General features: G+C 36.7%; 1 protein-coding gene across 1 annotated transcript in view; it reads right to left on the bottom strand.

Annotated features, from left to right (window-relative positions):
• RASGRF2 (Ras protein specific guanine nucleotide releasing factor 2) overlaps nucleotides 1-17,895 on the bottom strand; it is a 1,933,635-nt gene that overhangs the window by 902,454 nt on the left and 1,013,286 nt on the right. The gene's annotated exons all lie outside the window — the stretch shown is intronic.

Raw genomic sequence — 17,895 nt, 5'->3', positions numbered from 1 at the left:
TGTCACACTAACATCACAGTCTGATATTCAGAAGCTAGAACTTGAACATACAAACGTTAATAGTTGGTGCTCAAACAAGGGCTAAAACTAAATGCTAAACATTGTTGCATTTGGTGCTCAAACAAGGGCTAAAATTAAATGCTAAACTGTTGTATTTGGTAAACAAACCTTCTGCCTAACTTATTGTATAGAAAACACCGCATTCCAAATGAAGATGTTGTCAGAGATTTTGGAGCATCGGTACATAATTCCCTCTCCTTTAATCATCGTTTTGTAGTTGGGGTTAGGAAACCATTCTATGTGTCACAGATGATCACAAAGGATATTTCCTCTAGATCCAAAGAATTCCTTACTCCTCTATATTCCACACTGGTCAGGCACACCATCAAATATAATGTCATGTTGGGATGTATCTTACTAGACATATAAAGCAGTTGGGGAGATAAAAAGATCACATGCCTAAAAGACCTGAGTTACCAAGAGAATATGGAGACTTCTTTGTCCCTGTACTCAGTGATTTATAGACTCCTTAGGGATGATTTATGCCTTGCCTTCTAGGACACTAGGGATCATGCAATCCAAAACCTCTTATATCTCCACAAATTAAACAGCCCGATGAGCGGTACGACCAAAGATATGAATCTGCTTTAGTAAATAAACAAATCATGATAGACAATTTGATTTGTAATGCAGTGACTACCCCTTTGCTGGAACAAACTTCTACTCCAGATCAAGCAATGTGTAAAAATACTTTAAAAAAAAAAAAGGAATTAGACAATTGGATGAATATTCATAAAATCATTCCCTGCATACCTAGGCTATTGCTCCTCAGAAAAAGATGGAATGTCTAAGGAGTACTGTCAATAGCCACATGTCTCAGTTGTTTTGTATTTTCTACAATTTTGTGACAAAGTTAGTAACAAAAGACAGATATAAAAATTATTGTATATTCCTATATGAGCAGTGAAATACAAAATTTCAAAACTTTTCTTCAAAGTTCCCTCCCATGTTTACTACAGAAATTAATTCACATTTGTTTTTTCTACTCTGTTAATTATATTGACATATTGCAGCAATTGTCTAAGGGATTATCTACCTTCTGTGATTACTCTACATGTAAATTTGTTCTTTTTCTCTTTTTGTGAATTTCTTCAGTCTGGCTGTACCTACAAATGGCCTATTGTGATCAATGTACTACTCTGGTAAACAAACTAAATAAGATAAATAAATAAAATAAAGTCGATCTGAGAAAGTGAAGTCAGACAGACATAAACCCAACACCCACTCCCCAGCAAATGCAATCAGTGACAACAGCAAAAGAAATAATAAAAAATACCAGGAAAAAAACAATGCAGTTTTTTAGTGTTCACCTATGGGAAAGAAACCAAGTAGGCATACTCCTTTGTGTACATGTGTAGTGAGAGACAGGAGCAATAAAAAATAAATAATAAAATAAACACAGGTATGGAAAAACAGGGTGAGCACAGATTACTGGTTTTGTCTACCGTTCTCTGAAAAACACTTGTAAAATTTATCTTCTTGGAATTAAAGTAGTCAGGAAGACCTGGTGACAAGTACTGTGAATGAAAAAGCAGCTAGTACACAGTTACAAGAAAAACAGTGTGCACAGACTATTTTACTGGCTCCAGTGAACTTCAAAATTCACCTAAGGAAGTGAAGGCATCCATGCCTATCACCCACCCCACAAGTACAATAAACAAAAAGCAAAGACAACTCACAGAAAAGTAGTGTGTGTGTTTGTGTGTGTATGTGTGTGTGTGTGTGTGTGTGTGTGTGTGTGTGTGTGTGTGTGTGTGTGTGTGTGTTTCTCAGGCAAGGTTAGGAGACTGGAGAAAGCAGGGTATCCTGGCCAGAAAAAGGGTGGCGTCTGCAGTGTTGTGTGAATGTGTGGCAGTAGGTAACACAGGTATGTGTGTGTGTGTGTGTGTGTGTGTGTGTGTGTGTGTGTGTGTGTGTGTGTGTGTGTGTGTGTGTGTGTGTGTGTCTTTCTCAGGCAAGGTTGGGAGACTGGAGAAAGCAGGGTATCCTGGCCAGAAAAAGGGTGGAGTCTGCAGTGTTGTGTGAATGTGTGGCAGTAGGTAACACAGGTATGTGTGTGTGTGTGTGTGTGTGTGTGTGTGTGTGTGTGTGTGTGTGTGTGTGTGTGTGTGTGTGTGTGTGTGTGTGTGTGTGTGTGTGTGTGTCTTTATCAGGCAAGGTTGGGAGACTGGAGAAAGCAGGGTATCCTGGCCAGAAAAAGGTGGCGTCTGCAGTGTTGTGTGAATGTGTGGCAGTAGGTAACACAGGTATGTGTGTGTGTGTGTGTGTGTGTGTGTGTGTGTGTGTGTGTGTGTGTGTGTGTGTGTGTGTGTGTGTGTCTCAGGTAGAGCTGGGAGACTGGAGACTGGGCAGTGAAGGGGTGGTGTTTCCAGTGTTGTGCGAATGTGTGGCAGTAGGTAACATGGGTGCTTGTGTGTGTGTGTGTGTGTGTGCGTGTGTGTGTATGTGTGTGTGTGTGTGTGTGTGTGTGTGTGTGTGTGTGTGTGTGTGTGTGTGTGTGTGTGTGTGTGTGTGTGTGTGTGTGTGTGTGTGCGTGTGTGTGTGTGTGTTTTGGAGTACAGCTTCAACAGATGATGTAGCATTTGTATTTGCTGGAAAGGTACAGGGCGCCCACAGGAGACATACTTGATGTCAGTGCATGTTTCTGTTCACAGGATAGCCTTCTCCGTAGATGGTCATATGTACAGTCTACACCACACAGAGAGGAAGGAGAGTTCCATGAGCATGAACCATGGCTAATGGTTTGGGTGGACACTGCAAGAACACCCTGTCCACATGTATTTTCACATTAGCTTATAGTATCCATAGTTCTGAACTTTGATGTAAAGTTCACAGTACAACAGGTTCAAGATTGTGCCTCCATACCACTGTGAGCCTCCACCACAAGAGGTAGAAGTAGACCAGCCATGGGAAATGCATTGACCATGATGTGTAGGCAGACAGAGGCACCTACTTCATGAAAACTCCTTGTACAAAATGTCCATGATATAGTACATATCCTTGAGCCCATACCTCTCAACCTCTTAGAGCAAGAAATCTGGACAAAGCCTAACATAATGGGGGGACAAAGACCCAAAACATGGGACACATTTTAAATATTGCTCTTATGAACTTAAGTTGCTGGAATAACAGGATTTTCATTTGCATGCATATTTTCTGAGGGATATGAAGTCTGAAACTCAAATGCATGCAATTATTTGGTGACGTTAATCCTTACATCACCCCAGTGATTTCTCAAAAAAACAGAGATTTTATGAGGAATGAACCAAAAATATGTGGCAAAAATCTGGATATTCTGCAAAAATCTGTACAGTTGAGAGGTGTGCCTGAGGTTGTCAGGTAGCCCATGTACTTCCATATAGCTCAGTTGTGCCTATGTTGGTGTCCATCTGTTCCTGTATAATGTCCTTGTACAAACACTAGGTAGTGACCATGGACACACATTCAGCTTGGGAGATGGACACTACCCATGGCATGAATGGCCACCAGCATGCAGTTGCCTTATGTCACCGTCATATTCTATGGAGCTCATAGTAAGCAAGAGTGAATGTGCATCTGGAGATAATGGTATTGTCTGGCCAGACATGTCTGTGTCTTCCTGTCTGTGAGTGTCATCCTGTGTATATGGGCTGGATGGCACAGGGAAGGGTCCACAGAATGGAATAGGGATGTGGCCATCATAATGCCCATTTCTACCATTGACCTAGTGTCTGTCATCATCATCAAAGCCAGACAGTTCTCCAATATCAGTCAGGCATATATCCATGGTAGAGGACGTTGATAATGCAGCACCTGTAAAGACACCAAGATATTACCCAAACTATATGATCCCTTTACCAATACCTACAACCCAGTAGATTTACTACTACTACTACTTAACACAGTAGTACAGGAAATAAATAACATACCTTGGGCAGGTGGCCTCTGCAACTGCACCCCTGATGTTCCTGCAAAAATAAGAAGGCATGGTTGTACACTGTATCCTCGTGCAATGAAGTACTATTGCAGATAATATAATCCATGTTCAAATATACCCACCTGGGGAATCATCAAAAGATATGCGTAGTGCCCTACTTAACTCAGTCCCAATGTCTATTACTCCACCATGTCTGTCTGAGCAGTCTGAACCCCCATGCAGAGATGCCAGGTTCTCCTCCATCTCTGGCAAGAATTGTTCAGTCAAGAGGCCCCCTCCTGTGTCCCACTACTCTTGTTCAAGTTGAACTTCCCTAAATCTTGCAGCACAGATGACGTTAGTGACTTGACTTCTGACTTGATCATATGCATGATTTTGCCCACTGACAGAACTGATGCATGCTATACATCATACCAGGCATGCTCAATGAAGGACCAGTTAATCATTTCATATCAGAGGATCTGCTGACCATTCAGACAGATGGCCTCAAGCAGGATCTCATTCTCTATGAGTAAATTTGCTTTTTCTGATCTTCCAACATTCTGGCATGATAAGCTGAAAGGCAATAGAAATAGGCCTATCAGACATAATGTGATCATACCTGACATACTGCAACAAATGCTACACAATCAATGTGGCAGAGATGACCTTTAAACATGTAAAGGGTACTATCCACATGTACATGTCAGAATTATGTGGTGGTTTGATACGTGTAGTGTTCACGTGTGATGTCCTTATGGTGTATAGACATCTATGCTGGACGCTGAGACAAGGTGCTCACGTAGCTGTAAGTGGGACTTCACCTGGCATCTCTAAGAGTAAAGGCCAAATTGCCTGACATAATGCCTCCATAAATTATTTGGCAGATTTCCACAGTTTATTTACATAATTATGTGCCTAGTGTATATGACACATACCCCCCAACACGCTCTGACTCCTACTGTTTATTACCCACCCTGCCACACACATCCAGTCACTATGCTATTTACTGTATTCAGTCACCTTTTAAAATCACCAGGGTATGACAGCAGACAATATGTTAAGCCATCCCTTGGGTTGATATGCATCTACAAATGGACATTCCAAAATATGTGAATACAATAGCTTCATAATGTATACAGATGCCCCTCTGTGTGGTTATACGTGCATGCGGCTCCATTCCCAAACCCCCCAACTAATTGAAGTAGTACAGGCCTGACAAATCCTGCCCTAGCATATAATTATGTAAGTGTTACACTGGTCATAGACAATACATCCCCTAGACAAAGTCCTCACTGAACTCACTCAGGTATGTGCATTGAGAAAAAATGTGGGATCTTTAACCTAATGCTGACATGACTTCTGACAAGTGTGAGATCTCATACATACATATTGTTACCTCGGACATTACCACAAAGTCTGCAGGACATGTAGGTTAGGGGGTGGGGCAAATGAGTGTGTACGTATGCAAATGGTATTAAGGCTCAGCCTGAAGGGCTGCATAAAAAACATCCATTGTATGTATATCTTTGCCATGTGTGTGTCTGTATGTGTGTGTCTCAGGTAGGACTGAGACAGCTGCTATTGTGACAGCTTTGTACAAACCAAATGTAAGGACTTCACAATAAATAAAAAAAAAAGATTTATTTCATGATTTTGGTGTTTAAGTAGAAATTGCTGAAAGCAAACCTACCTTTTTCCCATAGTGAGAATTTAAAAAACAGAGACACACGAACTGATGAGCATATTCACAACAAACAATTGGCAAAAGTAGGGACACAACAGAAGGTTCCTTTTAAGATACAAACACAGTCACTATCTTCAAACAAGGGAATTAGAAGTAGCTAGTAACATAGAGTAACCTCCCTTGACATTAAGTAAATTACTAGCAGGGCAATTGCATGTAGGCAAGTCTTTATAAGGTAGTACTACTAATGAGAATGCTCTTAGTAAAGAAACTTTATTAGTTCAAGATGACAACTTAACAAAACTGTCTGAAAAACCCACATTGATGCTGGAAGAAGAGGGAGACGTTTGATTTAGGTGTGCGGTTAGGTAAGAAAAGGTAAACAAAAAGGAAAGACGTGATATTGAGCTAGATGAACCACAGATGGAGAATTGTTGCTTAGATAGGAAGAAAAGAGGGTAGGCCCTGGCATTATTCATAACAGTTCATGTTGCTCTCCTTCGTTACTGACAAACAATGACAATCTGTCCACTAACTTGCAGAGATTACATCAAGGACATATAACAAAAGTAGATACTTTACTAAGAGAAAAGCACATTTTAGTAATAGGTGATTTCATCATAACTGAGGTAAAACAAATTTCAGATAAGAATTAAAATGGACAGCATTACAGTTACCTCATTTGGTGGTGCTACTATTAGGGATATCAGGATTGCTATACAGAAAATGTTAGGGAGGGAAAAAGATATAAGAAAATTATAATTATAGTTGACACCAATGATGCAGGTAAGACAAACATGAATACCTTTCAATCCAAGATTGAAACAGTTATCAAGATGAGTACAGAACTGAGTTTTGAAGTTACTTTTTGCAATATAGCCCCCAGCGCCCATAACAGGGCTGAGCTGCTAAACACAGCAAGACATTTCACAAACATTATTAGACAACAGTGCATAAGATCATCACTTGATGAAATAACATTTTGGGAGGAAATGGTAACTAGAAATGTTAATATTTTTAAGTAACAAACTCCATTTTAGTAATCAAATTAATATATTTATTATCTAGCAAACTATCTAGGGTACTGAAAACTTTTTTTATGAGGACTGTGATGTCCCCACTCTGGGCCAGTAATCATGGAGCCTGAATCCTCACCACTGATACTGGAGAGAAACATTCACTTGGAACAAAAATGTTTACACCCAGTATTTCCAGATGCAGCTCTCTGCATCAAGTGCAATTTCCCTTAAGAGCGCACAGGGAACACACTCAGTCCAGGGGCAGGTTTTCCTGCTCTCTCTGGATCCCCAATAAACTGACACACACACTGTTTGAGATTTGATTTTGACATACACATACACATGCCTGGGTAAATACATTTTCAGCACAGCACCTGTACAAATCAGTTTGATATACAAATGACGTATAATTATTTATAAAATTCCAGCTAGCTGTACTGGCATATATTACACACCCACTGCCCTATGTCTCCTGGCATAGCTGGCAATACCACACATTGTCACAAGGACCATTACTTAGAAACAGATTTAAGTATTTTATGGCTAAAGTAAGAAATGCAAGCAAAAAGATATCTGCCTTGGAATCCAGTGTAATGGGAGACAACTTTGTTGCCCTGATAATTACTGACATCAATAAATCTATTGCTTTAAGAGGTTTTATTAAATATCATAATTACAGAAAAGAAAATAAAGGCAAATGAGTTTCTATCTATATAAAATGTTACAATCAGCTATAATTTGTAACAGTAATTCACACAAGATGATTGGGGTAAAAGTGATTTTGAACAAACTAGAATGGAATATTGCTCCATATATTATAGAGCACTAAACCAAAGGAAAGATGAGCTTATAACATTCACAAGTGGTATGAGTAATTTTAATGTTCAGTGATTATGACGTTATAAATGGTGACCTAATTGCTTCCCAGATCAATTGGACCCGAATGAAACCATCTAGAAGTTCACTGGGATTTTTAGTGGGCATTAGGAATGACTTGGAATATTCGTAAATAGCTACAAAACTGACTAGAAAAGATAAGATTTTAATGTTGTTTTTGTGAAGGAAGCAAGGCAAACAGTGTCTCTAAACTGTTACCTGAGCTAGATGGCTCGAATGATTTATGTCTTTACTTGAAGCAGAATGGACAAGATGGCAAGAAATCAGTTCCAAAAGAGGTTAGAGAATGGCGTTTTACAGAGCAGAAGAAATAGGGAACTGCAGACGGGAAGAGCTAAGAAAGCACAAAAACAGAGTCATGGGGATCTATTCCATGAAATTATGAATTATCTTATAGAGAAATTTGTCCCAGAAGTGCCCTGTTCAACTACAAAGTCATCTTGCCCATGGTATACTTCAAAATTAAATAAGTTAAAGAAGAAAAAAGTTTGTTGTAGATGTATAAATGATGTCTAGATATAAATAACAAAAATAAAATCTGAGCAACTTAGGCTAATATTCAGAAACCTGTTTAGTTCATCTAGACAAAGTTATGAGAGCAAACTGACTGAAAACTCTGTAGCCAATAAAAAGCACTGTCAAAACACTTAAGAGCATACAGAAGGGACCATTAATCTAATTTATCTGTGGATCACCATGGTGTGCTAATAACCAGCCCAAACCTGTTAGTTAACATAATCCTGGATAAAATTGCATGGAAAAATAGCCATAGATAACTGTGTAGTATCAGAGATGGGTCATTATTTAGAGTTATGCTCAAATATTATGATTCAGTCTGTTCAAAAGTCAATTACATTTATTAAGCATTCAGTAGCAGCTGGTCCTGATGGGCTAAAAGGACTACTTCTGACGAATATTGTTAATCATCTGATTCCCTGTCTTCAATATTTACATCAGAACTAACTTAGCTCGGCTTTGTGTCATCAATATAGCTGTACCTTTATGTAAAGGGAGCTTATTGATGTTGACAAACAAATTATCTTCTAATTAGTTTCATATGCATTTTAGGAAATGTTCTGAATGATCACTCTGTAATTTAATAATTGATACCTAATTTGATTATATATATATTTACCAGCATGGTTTCATGGAAGGCTGGCCATTATTAGCAAATTTAAAAAGTTTCTATGAGCTATTATGGAATGTAATGGATTAGGGAGTTATGGTGGACGTAATATATTTAGACCTCGCAAAAGCTTTTGATACAGACACTGAGCCTATTTTAATTTTTAAGAAGCAAAATAAAATCAGTGGATTTGTAACAAGATGGATTAGCAACTGGTTAGATGGCAAAACTTGTAGGGTCAGAACTAGCAACACATCATCTAAAACCAAGAACATGGAAGTTGGTGTCTCCCAGGGCTCACTGGTAGGCCCCAAATATTTACCACATTTATGTCTGACTTTCCTTTGAAAGACAATATTTGGTGTATATGATAGCATTAGTCAGTCTGACAAAGTCTGTTATTAAGACAAAAGAGCTTACTGTTTACTGTTGTGTTGCTGTTCCTTTTATTAAATGGCTTTTGTTTCTGTACTGTCTTCAAGTTTATTTATTTTGCTTTGGTTAGTATGGTTTACTGTGTTTTTTCGTTGACTGTGACTTTATATCTGAAACCAATGTTAAAGCTGTAGTAAAGATGCAATATACAAGTAATATTGCATGACAGTATGTGTGTTACCCAGGGCAGAAGAGGGCATCTACATCTCTGGAAGGGTATTATTTTCTCCAATAAAACAAACAGTGGAGGGCAATACTGCACTTAGAAATTAGCTATCAGTTAAACTGTTTTATATTTGTTTATTTTATTATTATTACACACTTTCTTAAATATTTTGATGTAAATATGTCCTTATCCAAATGTTTCAAACTGGCTGTAACTTATGCAATTGCTATTGGAGGACGTATTTTACATCCAAAATATAAGTTATGTAAGTGTTTAATGTCTTTACATACACACTTGAAAGTACAGACTCACACATGTATACATAGAAATACACACACACGTATACATAGACACACACACACACACACACACACACACACACACACACACACACACACACACACACACACCCAGCAGTTATTCTTTCATTCTGAGGAAATGAAAGGAAAAAATAAAACACATAATGCAAGTCGTTGCAGCTGTGATTCCCTCTCCCCCATGATTCTTTACTGTACCTAATTTTACCATTAATGTGGCCTGTCCTATAGAATGGTTGACTTACTGATAAACTGGTGAATATTAAGGTCAATGATTAATGCCAGTCTTTAGAGTTTCACAGTTATTGTTAAGGGTATGCTACTGAAGGGCTCTGTACTACAGTTGGAAGACACTGCTGTCTCTTTCTCTTTCTTACGCTCTCCCGCTCTCTTTCACTTACACACATACACACACACAGAACACACACACACACACACACACACACACACACACACACACACACACACACACACACACACACACATAAACATGCACATTTGTGTCTTCTTTTTTAATCCGCTTACTCTCTTTAATTTTACATTTGCTCAAAAACAAAGCACTACTTAGAGGGCATAATGTTTGTGTTTTTAATGTCCAAGTGTCTTGGTAGCGAAATATCCTGCTATGAATTAGATTTGTTTTTCAAAGCCTGTACATCAAAGTACACATTGCCCACTCTCTAAATGTTAATAAAGGATATACTATGCACAATAAATAGTAGAGATAATGTGTTACTGACAGTTTATAAATCAGTAGCTAGATCACATACTAAGTTTTGTGCAGCTGCTTATATTTATAACTGAGATCAACTTAACATGTTACAAAGAGTTCAGAGATACTTCACCAAACAAATGAAGAAAGTTAAGAACATAAGTTACAAAAAAGAAAGATTTGGAAGAGCTGAACTTACATTCAGTATAATAAAGTTTGATTAGAGGCAATATAATTCTAATCCTTAAGTGTGATATGAGTTGCTAGCAGTTAATAAGGGTTTAGAGAGTAAACGTAATTCACTAATACCCAAAACAAATGAGGTTTTATGAATGTTCCCAGTTTAGAAAGAACTTCAATTTATCTTTCCACTGTGGAGCAGATTTGATGTGGAATGTCCCCCCTTTAAGAATAAGAAAGATAATCTACCATCTTTCAAAAAAGTCTTGACAACTAGATAGGAAATAAAGTGCATGCCTTTACAGTAAAGGGTAGCAAGCTTATTGATGGCCTACACTAGGTTCTGAGCTTGTACTGAATTAACATTGAAGATTGAATACCTATGTCCTGCTACATCTGCTGATAGCTGACATGCATGGTGGATGCGGCATCCCTGACCTGTGTAGACAGACCAACTCAGGGCATACTTTTGCTGGAGACATTTAATGGTTGTATTATGGGGGATGTAAACATGTCTGGGTGTGTGCCTCAGTGACAGCTAATGTGGGGTTTGCTTTGGGAAGATGATATCATACATCTGGGGAAGATAGTGTCAAGGCCATATGTGGCGTGGTAAAAATGGGACCACTGGCAACATAATGCCTATGCTTCAGTCCAGGGTATGTCACTGTTGATCATACTTTCACCTGACATGCAACTGTGTGTCTTGCTATGGCCATGCTATGGGGACTGCTGCATACCACTAAACAGTACAGTATTTGCAGGTCTAAAGGGTTACTAATCCTCACATGAGTTGTAGTGTTGCACACCCAAAAGTTCCTCTATTACACCTGTACTCCCTCAATCTTATACCTAATCATGACAGTGGGAAAGTGAAACTCTACACCTGCTTGCACATCTTGCCACAAAGATTATGGGCAATGTACCTAGCAAACTATCTGAGACAGCCTAGTAACATACATACAGCTGATGCTGTAGAACAATGCATATCAATCTGAGAGGTCATATGTACCATACCTAATACTAATGCCATGTTGTGTTTTTTGTTTGTTTGTTTGTTTCTACACCTTCCACTCTCTTTGTTCCTTTTAATATTTGATTTGATGTCTGTTGTTTTATTTCTGTCCATTTATGTTAGCATTTTCTGAACCATCTGCCATGGCCATGCCAGTGTTGCAACACAGGTCTACACTTCACCAATAAACATAGCCTTATCCCAAAAGTACTACACCTTGCTCCATGCCTGGCTCCTCAATATATGCGGTGTGGAACCAATTTGGTGACACCACCTGTGGCCTCTAGCAGTGACTCATCAGAGAGAATGCCATGGGTTCAGAATTTTCACAAGATGGGAGTGGGCGAAGGTGGTGAGTGGTTGGTGGACTGGTGGCTGGACGCCTGCAATGGCCACCTGAAGACAGTCCTTCTGTTGCACTACTGCCTGATACTACCTTCACAACTACACATGCAGAATCCAGTGAAAAGTGCAGTCAAGGTGGTGTCTAACCTCTACCTAGGTCTATCCCTGGCATTGTGGAACCAGTAAGGATATATCTACTCTATCCCCCACCATGACATTCCACATCCTTGTGTGTCACCTCTCTTCCATTTTTGGTTCCCATTTTAATCCATCAGCAATGTCATTCTTTTGTCAGTATGTCTATAATTACACTGTCAAGCCCCCCATCCTTGTGTGTCAGTACCTCCCTGTTAGTGTTTATCTGTGTTTTATGATTGTGTACCCATGCTTCCAACCCTCAACCTGTTACCCTTGTTCCATCCCTTGCATTGCTCTTATATCCTTCCCCAACTCTCCAGCACTTACCTCTGCTGTGAATAATGAATACAGTCTTTTGGCTGCATTCATTAATACAAGCATCCAGGAGTGGCAGTTCTATATTATGCACAGCTGCATACATGTATTCACACAGTCATTAATGAGGGAATGAACATTTCTAACTAACATATACCTCTCCCCAAAATGCCTCATTAGCATTTAGCATGTCCACAAAGGCATCCCACCATGTGGCTGGATCTGAATCATAAACGGCCACTGCTGGGGGGGCATCTCATGTACACCTCAAGGTAACCTTTCTGAATGGTCTTTTATATATTGGCAGCAGATCCACTGGTTCAGAGATGTTCAGTGCCACACTCTAATAGTTTGCATTAGTCAATATTACAATTGATCATGGGCTTAATATGCTCGTTATAGTAATGGCCTTCAATATTTCAGAAATCGTATTTATTTTTTACCGAATTATATATATATATATATATATATATATATATATATATATATATATACATATATTTTATTTATTTATTTATTTTTTTGTGATACTGGAGTGACTCCCTGTCGGTTTAAACCAATATGCAGTACAGGACATAAGGATATATGAGCTAAGTGCATTTTGTGTTTTTATTTTTTTTTATGTTTACATTTGTTAACTGGGTAGGTACCTTTTCCAAAGAATGCCTTCATACATGACCTGGGACAACTGGCAACAGAAAGATTTTATTACACAATGAAATCAAATTGTAAGTAGCAGTAACAATATACGCACAAATTACATTAGAAATATAAATGAAAATGCAAGTACCATTAACAACATGAGCACAGACTACACTGATAACAGTAATAATACAAGGTTTCAATAAGACACAAAAAATTATCTGACAGAGAAATGTGAAAGTGTGGAGAAGTGTATTTACAAAGAAGGCTAAGGCAGAATGAGGAAACAGGAGGTAGAGTGGACTAGGACTGAAAGAGATAAATGTGTAATAAGAATGAGATAGGTAAGTCAATGATATGCTTAGTCTGTACATAGAAAGTGGAAATGATGGTGAGTAATAGTGGGTGCAGTTTTAGGAATATACTAGAGAATGTGGTGGAAATGATGAAACATACTAGGTGGTAACAGGAGGATGAGTAAGTAGGTGAGCATAGCTAAGACCAGAAATGGGTGGCAAATCTAAGCTGCAATGGTGAACAGAGTAATGATAAACAGTGATAAATGGTAGACAGTTACATACATTGAAAGATAGATAGATAGATAGATAGATAGATAGATAGATAGATAGATAGATAGACAGATGCTGATAGTCCCACATAGAAAAGAGTAGCAAATATTGTATGAACTTCATAGCGTATTATTTTGAGAAATTTGCTGTAACATGTCATATGGTTACACATATATGGTGCTTTATTAGTAGTCTTGTACAGCTCTGTTTTCACCATTCAGTCCTTAATAAATGTGTATGATTTACCTTTTATGAACTGACAAACTCAGTATATAACATAAACATGCCATTACTATCAGAATGAAAAGGGAACTGAAAGTAATACCTTTTTGTCAGAAAGAGTTATATTTTCCGTCATTTTATACATTGTAGCAAAAGCATATATTCACTTGCTCTCTCAGATATGCTTATATTTGAGAGTCTGTTGTTTAGTTTGTGTTAAAGCTATTACACTTTTTAAAATGAATAAAAGTGAAACTATTTGAAGGTCTTGCCTTGAAAATCTCATAAGAATACATTGAAACAGTATAGAGATACTTTTTGACATTTGGGGGAGTGGTTGGTCTTTGGTCAGTTGAAAATGTTTCTTTTAGATCTCGTTACAGTAAAACAGAAGAAAATATATCACAAATGTAAGTATACAATGCTGTGATTTCAGGCTTAAAGTAGTACATGATTCTGCGTAAAAGTGATATTTTTTTCTTTTTATAAATCAGGGAATAAAAAGAAATTATTTTTTATTAAACATTTTCCTTTGTCCTTGAAGGTAGGATCCCAATCTAAGGGTTTTTACATAGAATTAGGCCAGTAAACTTATCTTCATATTTCCTAAAAATATTCAACAGCTTTTGAAAACCAGGCTGTTACATACAAATAACAAAAACGGCAAAAAGAGCTATTGATTAAGGCACAGTCCTTTGGAAAGTTCTCAGTTATTAAGGGATTAAGACCCGCAGTTACATTATCTGCTGATACTACCTTACTTAGGTTAGGTCATAGGCTGGGTAGGTTAAACAATACAGAGTGCCACATTTCATTCAGCAAGACTGAGACTGGGGCTCATTTCTGCCCAGCTCACTCTTTCTTACCCATAATGCTGCATTACATTATCACATCACTTCCTGTCATCTGACTCACTTAATCCTCACAATGAAACCCAACCATGTATTAATGATTTTTATTACGACCCCTCCTTCTTTTTATGCTGCCTCACAAATCCATCTGCCTATCTCCTGCCAAGCTGTTTTAAACTGCTGTTCACTACTAATGGCTGGAATGATGCCCACAGTTATATACTTCATGGATCACTACATCCTGACGTCACATATCTATAACAAAAATGTTTGAAATATACTCTGTATATATTTATATATATATATATATATATATATATATATATATATATATATATATATATATATATATATATTGCAACTGATAACTTGGCCTCAATCATTTATAAAAATACTTTTGCAGTCTCAATACCTGAACAGGTAGCACCTCACCTTTGGTAGAGAATGCTCTGGGAACTATTCCCACACTTCTGACACTACAGTGCAGCATAAGGCAGTGCTATGTTTCTGAGGTCTCCATCCTTTGGATGAGATATTAAACCGAGGCTCCATCTGCGTGAGTTGGTGTTAGCTTACATTGATGTAAAAGATCCCATCACACTTATCAAAAAGAGTAGGGAAACTTTATTTTATACATCCAAAAATTATACTACTCTAAGAAAAAATTAAACAAGAAAGCACAACTGAAATACACATAGAAAATGAATCTTCATAGTATGTTATCTCACTCATTTAACTGCAACCAATGTTTCAGTTTTGCCTAAAACAAAAACACATTTCCGCAATTTGTTGTACAATAAAATGCCACATCTTGTAATCCAGTAAATCCATAAAGCACTGACAATAATTTCATCACATGTATCTCTATCAAAACTGGAAGGCATATTATATTGTCCACACAATAACATGTTTTGGTTGACAGACCCAGCCCAATATAATAGAAATTTTGAAAACACTCTATTCCTTTGCTAGACTTACTCAAAAAGTACCAAAGTTGGTCATAATATAAAGTATCCATAATTTGATAATAACATGGATTATGAATTGTCAAAGACTGCTTCACATCAATTTTCCAGCATTTAATCTTATTCTCATATTCCCATAAAATTTAATTAGTAGCTTTCTTATGATTTGCAGTAGATAAATTCTTTCACCATTTAGTATATACTTTCCTCAGAAGCACCCCAAGGCTATCTTATTGCTACATTTGTATCTTAGATGATATATAATGCAAATGAACTGATGCCAAATATGTATCTGGATTTATAAGGCCTGAACCACCATTGTCCAGTTTACATATATTTCTTTTTATAGGATTAATCTTACTACCCCATATGAACTAAAAAAAAAATCCAATAATTTCTTCAATTTAGTTTTAAGTAATAGACATATACTGCCAAAATAAATACATTTACTTAATATTATAGAATGTAAAATTAATGGTTTCTTTTTATAGCACAGTTTCTATATCAGCCATCTATATAACTGGAGATATGCAAGTAAAAATCTCATCCCACCATTCACAAAAAAACAAATCATTTCCAAAGGTTATACGCTACGTAGAAATATTATCAAGCATTATATGACCAATAGTATCTGAAGAGATGTACCCATACCCATGCCATTTCCACTAAAGTAAAAAAAGAGTCCAATAACATTACAGAACTAAGTCAACTTGATATAAAAACTGAAATGCATTCAGTTGTTTTAAACACAATGCTTAAATCATCAGCATATGAAAGACAAAGAGGAATATACACACACATTAGATGCTAACACCAATCTTGCAACTGAACATAATACTGTGCAGTTGTGCAGTAAAGTAGACATGACTATTCCAAATAGAAGCCCAGTCAAAGAATAGCCTTGCTTAACACCTCTCCTCACTAACATCCTTTTACCAAGCGACCCATTAACTAAGGATCTCACACACAACTGTCTTTAAATATTTTTCAGTATATTTAGCAATATTGTATTAATATTATATGTAGCTAATATGTGCTACAAAGCATCATGAAATATGGTGTCAAAACCTTGTGAATATCACAAGTCAACAATACAGAAGTATTAAGTGAATTAATAGCATGAATCATTTCATGTAATATTAGTAAAATATTTTAAATATTCTTTCCTGGGACATCAAACACCCCCTTATAAAATCTAGATAAAAAAATTTACTGAACCTATTTGCTAAGATTATGCAAATAAATCTTACAATCTGTATTACTCAAAATGAATGTCCCCCATTGGAAATACCATTTCTGTTAACTTTCTTATATATAAAATGCATAACACTTTCACATAGCTGATATCTATATTTTCTGTGGAAAACCATTAATCCAAATCTTTCAAAAATGTGTTTCTGTGAAACATTATTTCAATGTAAAATGTAAATGGAATACCATCTGAACTTTTGACAGTTCCTTAGATACCTTACACAATATCATATTTAATTCTTCAGAAGTAATTTCCTTGTTTAAAAGGTATTGTTCAACTTTTTTTGATAATGGGGAAGCAGTTTATTTTCTCTATCAGAATTAAATCCATATAATAGTCTTATATATTTGTCAAAGTTATTGTTCATTAAAACATCATGCAAATATGAATGTGAGATATCTAGATATTTAAGTTTCATAAAATATAATAAATGATGTGTGACAGTGAGAAATAAATTCTTATATTTAACTTTAAACAGAATCCCCCATACTGTCTACTGTCTCAGGCTCATAATAGGGAATCATTTTAATATGTTGCCCCCCCCCCCTGCAAAAAAAATCTTCCTCTATTTTCCATATATTTGTATCCATCGCCCATCCATTCAACTTTGTAATACCTTTGCCTAAAAGTAATACCTGATTGTCAAAACTAACAGAAAATAGTAAACAGTATGATCAGTAAAGGTCATCTGTATTAAATCAAAATCATGTAATATTATATCTTCAGTGTATGCAAGTAAGTCAGTTTCAATATTTAAACTACCTCCATGATACATATAACCTTTAAATAGGTTCAGCTGCAACTGACCATAGTATAAGACGTCTTTTACAAGCCAAATAATATGCTTCAATCTCCTTATAGTATTAAAAGATGACAATTAAAACCCTCTAAGAGAATAACATAAATGTTAATGAGAAGATACAAGGTCTTCCCTTACCGATAAGAGCATATATGTAAAAGCATATATACAAAGAGGATGAAAATAAAAATTACATCTTTGAACATGACAAACCACTAATCTACCTGGTTGTACCATAATCTTAATTTAATGACACAAAATAGGATTTACAAATGATTGCAATTCCGC

This window comes from Protopterus annectens, chromosome 2.part2, assembly GCF_019279795.1.
Source record: "Protopterus annectens isolate FY-2018-M chromosome 2.part2, PAN1.0, whole genome shotgun sequence".
In the NCBI taxonomy this organism is placed as follows: domain Eukaryota; kingdom Metazoa; phylum Chordata; order Ceratodontiformes; family Protopteridae; genus Protopterus; species Protopterus annectens.
The sequence above is the reverse complement of the archived record's forward strand: the minus strand, read 5'-3'. Positions and strand labels throughout refer to the sequence as shown.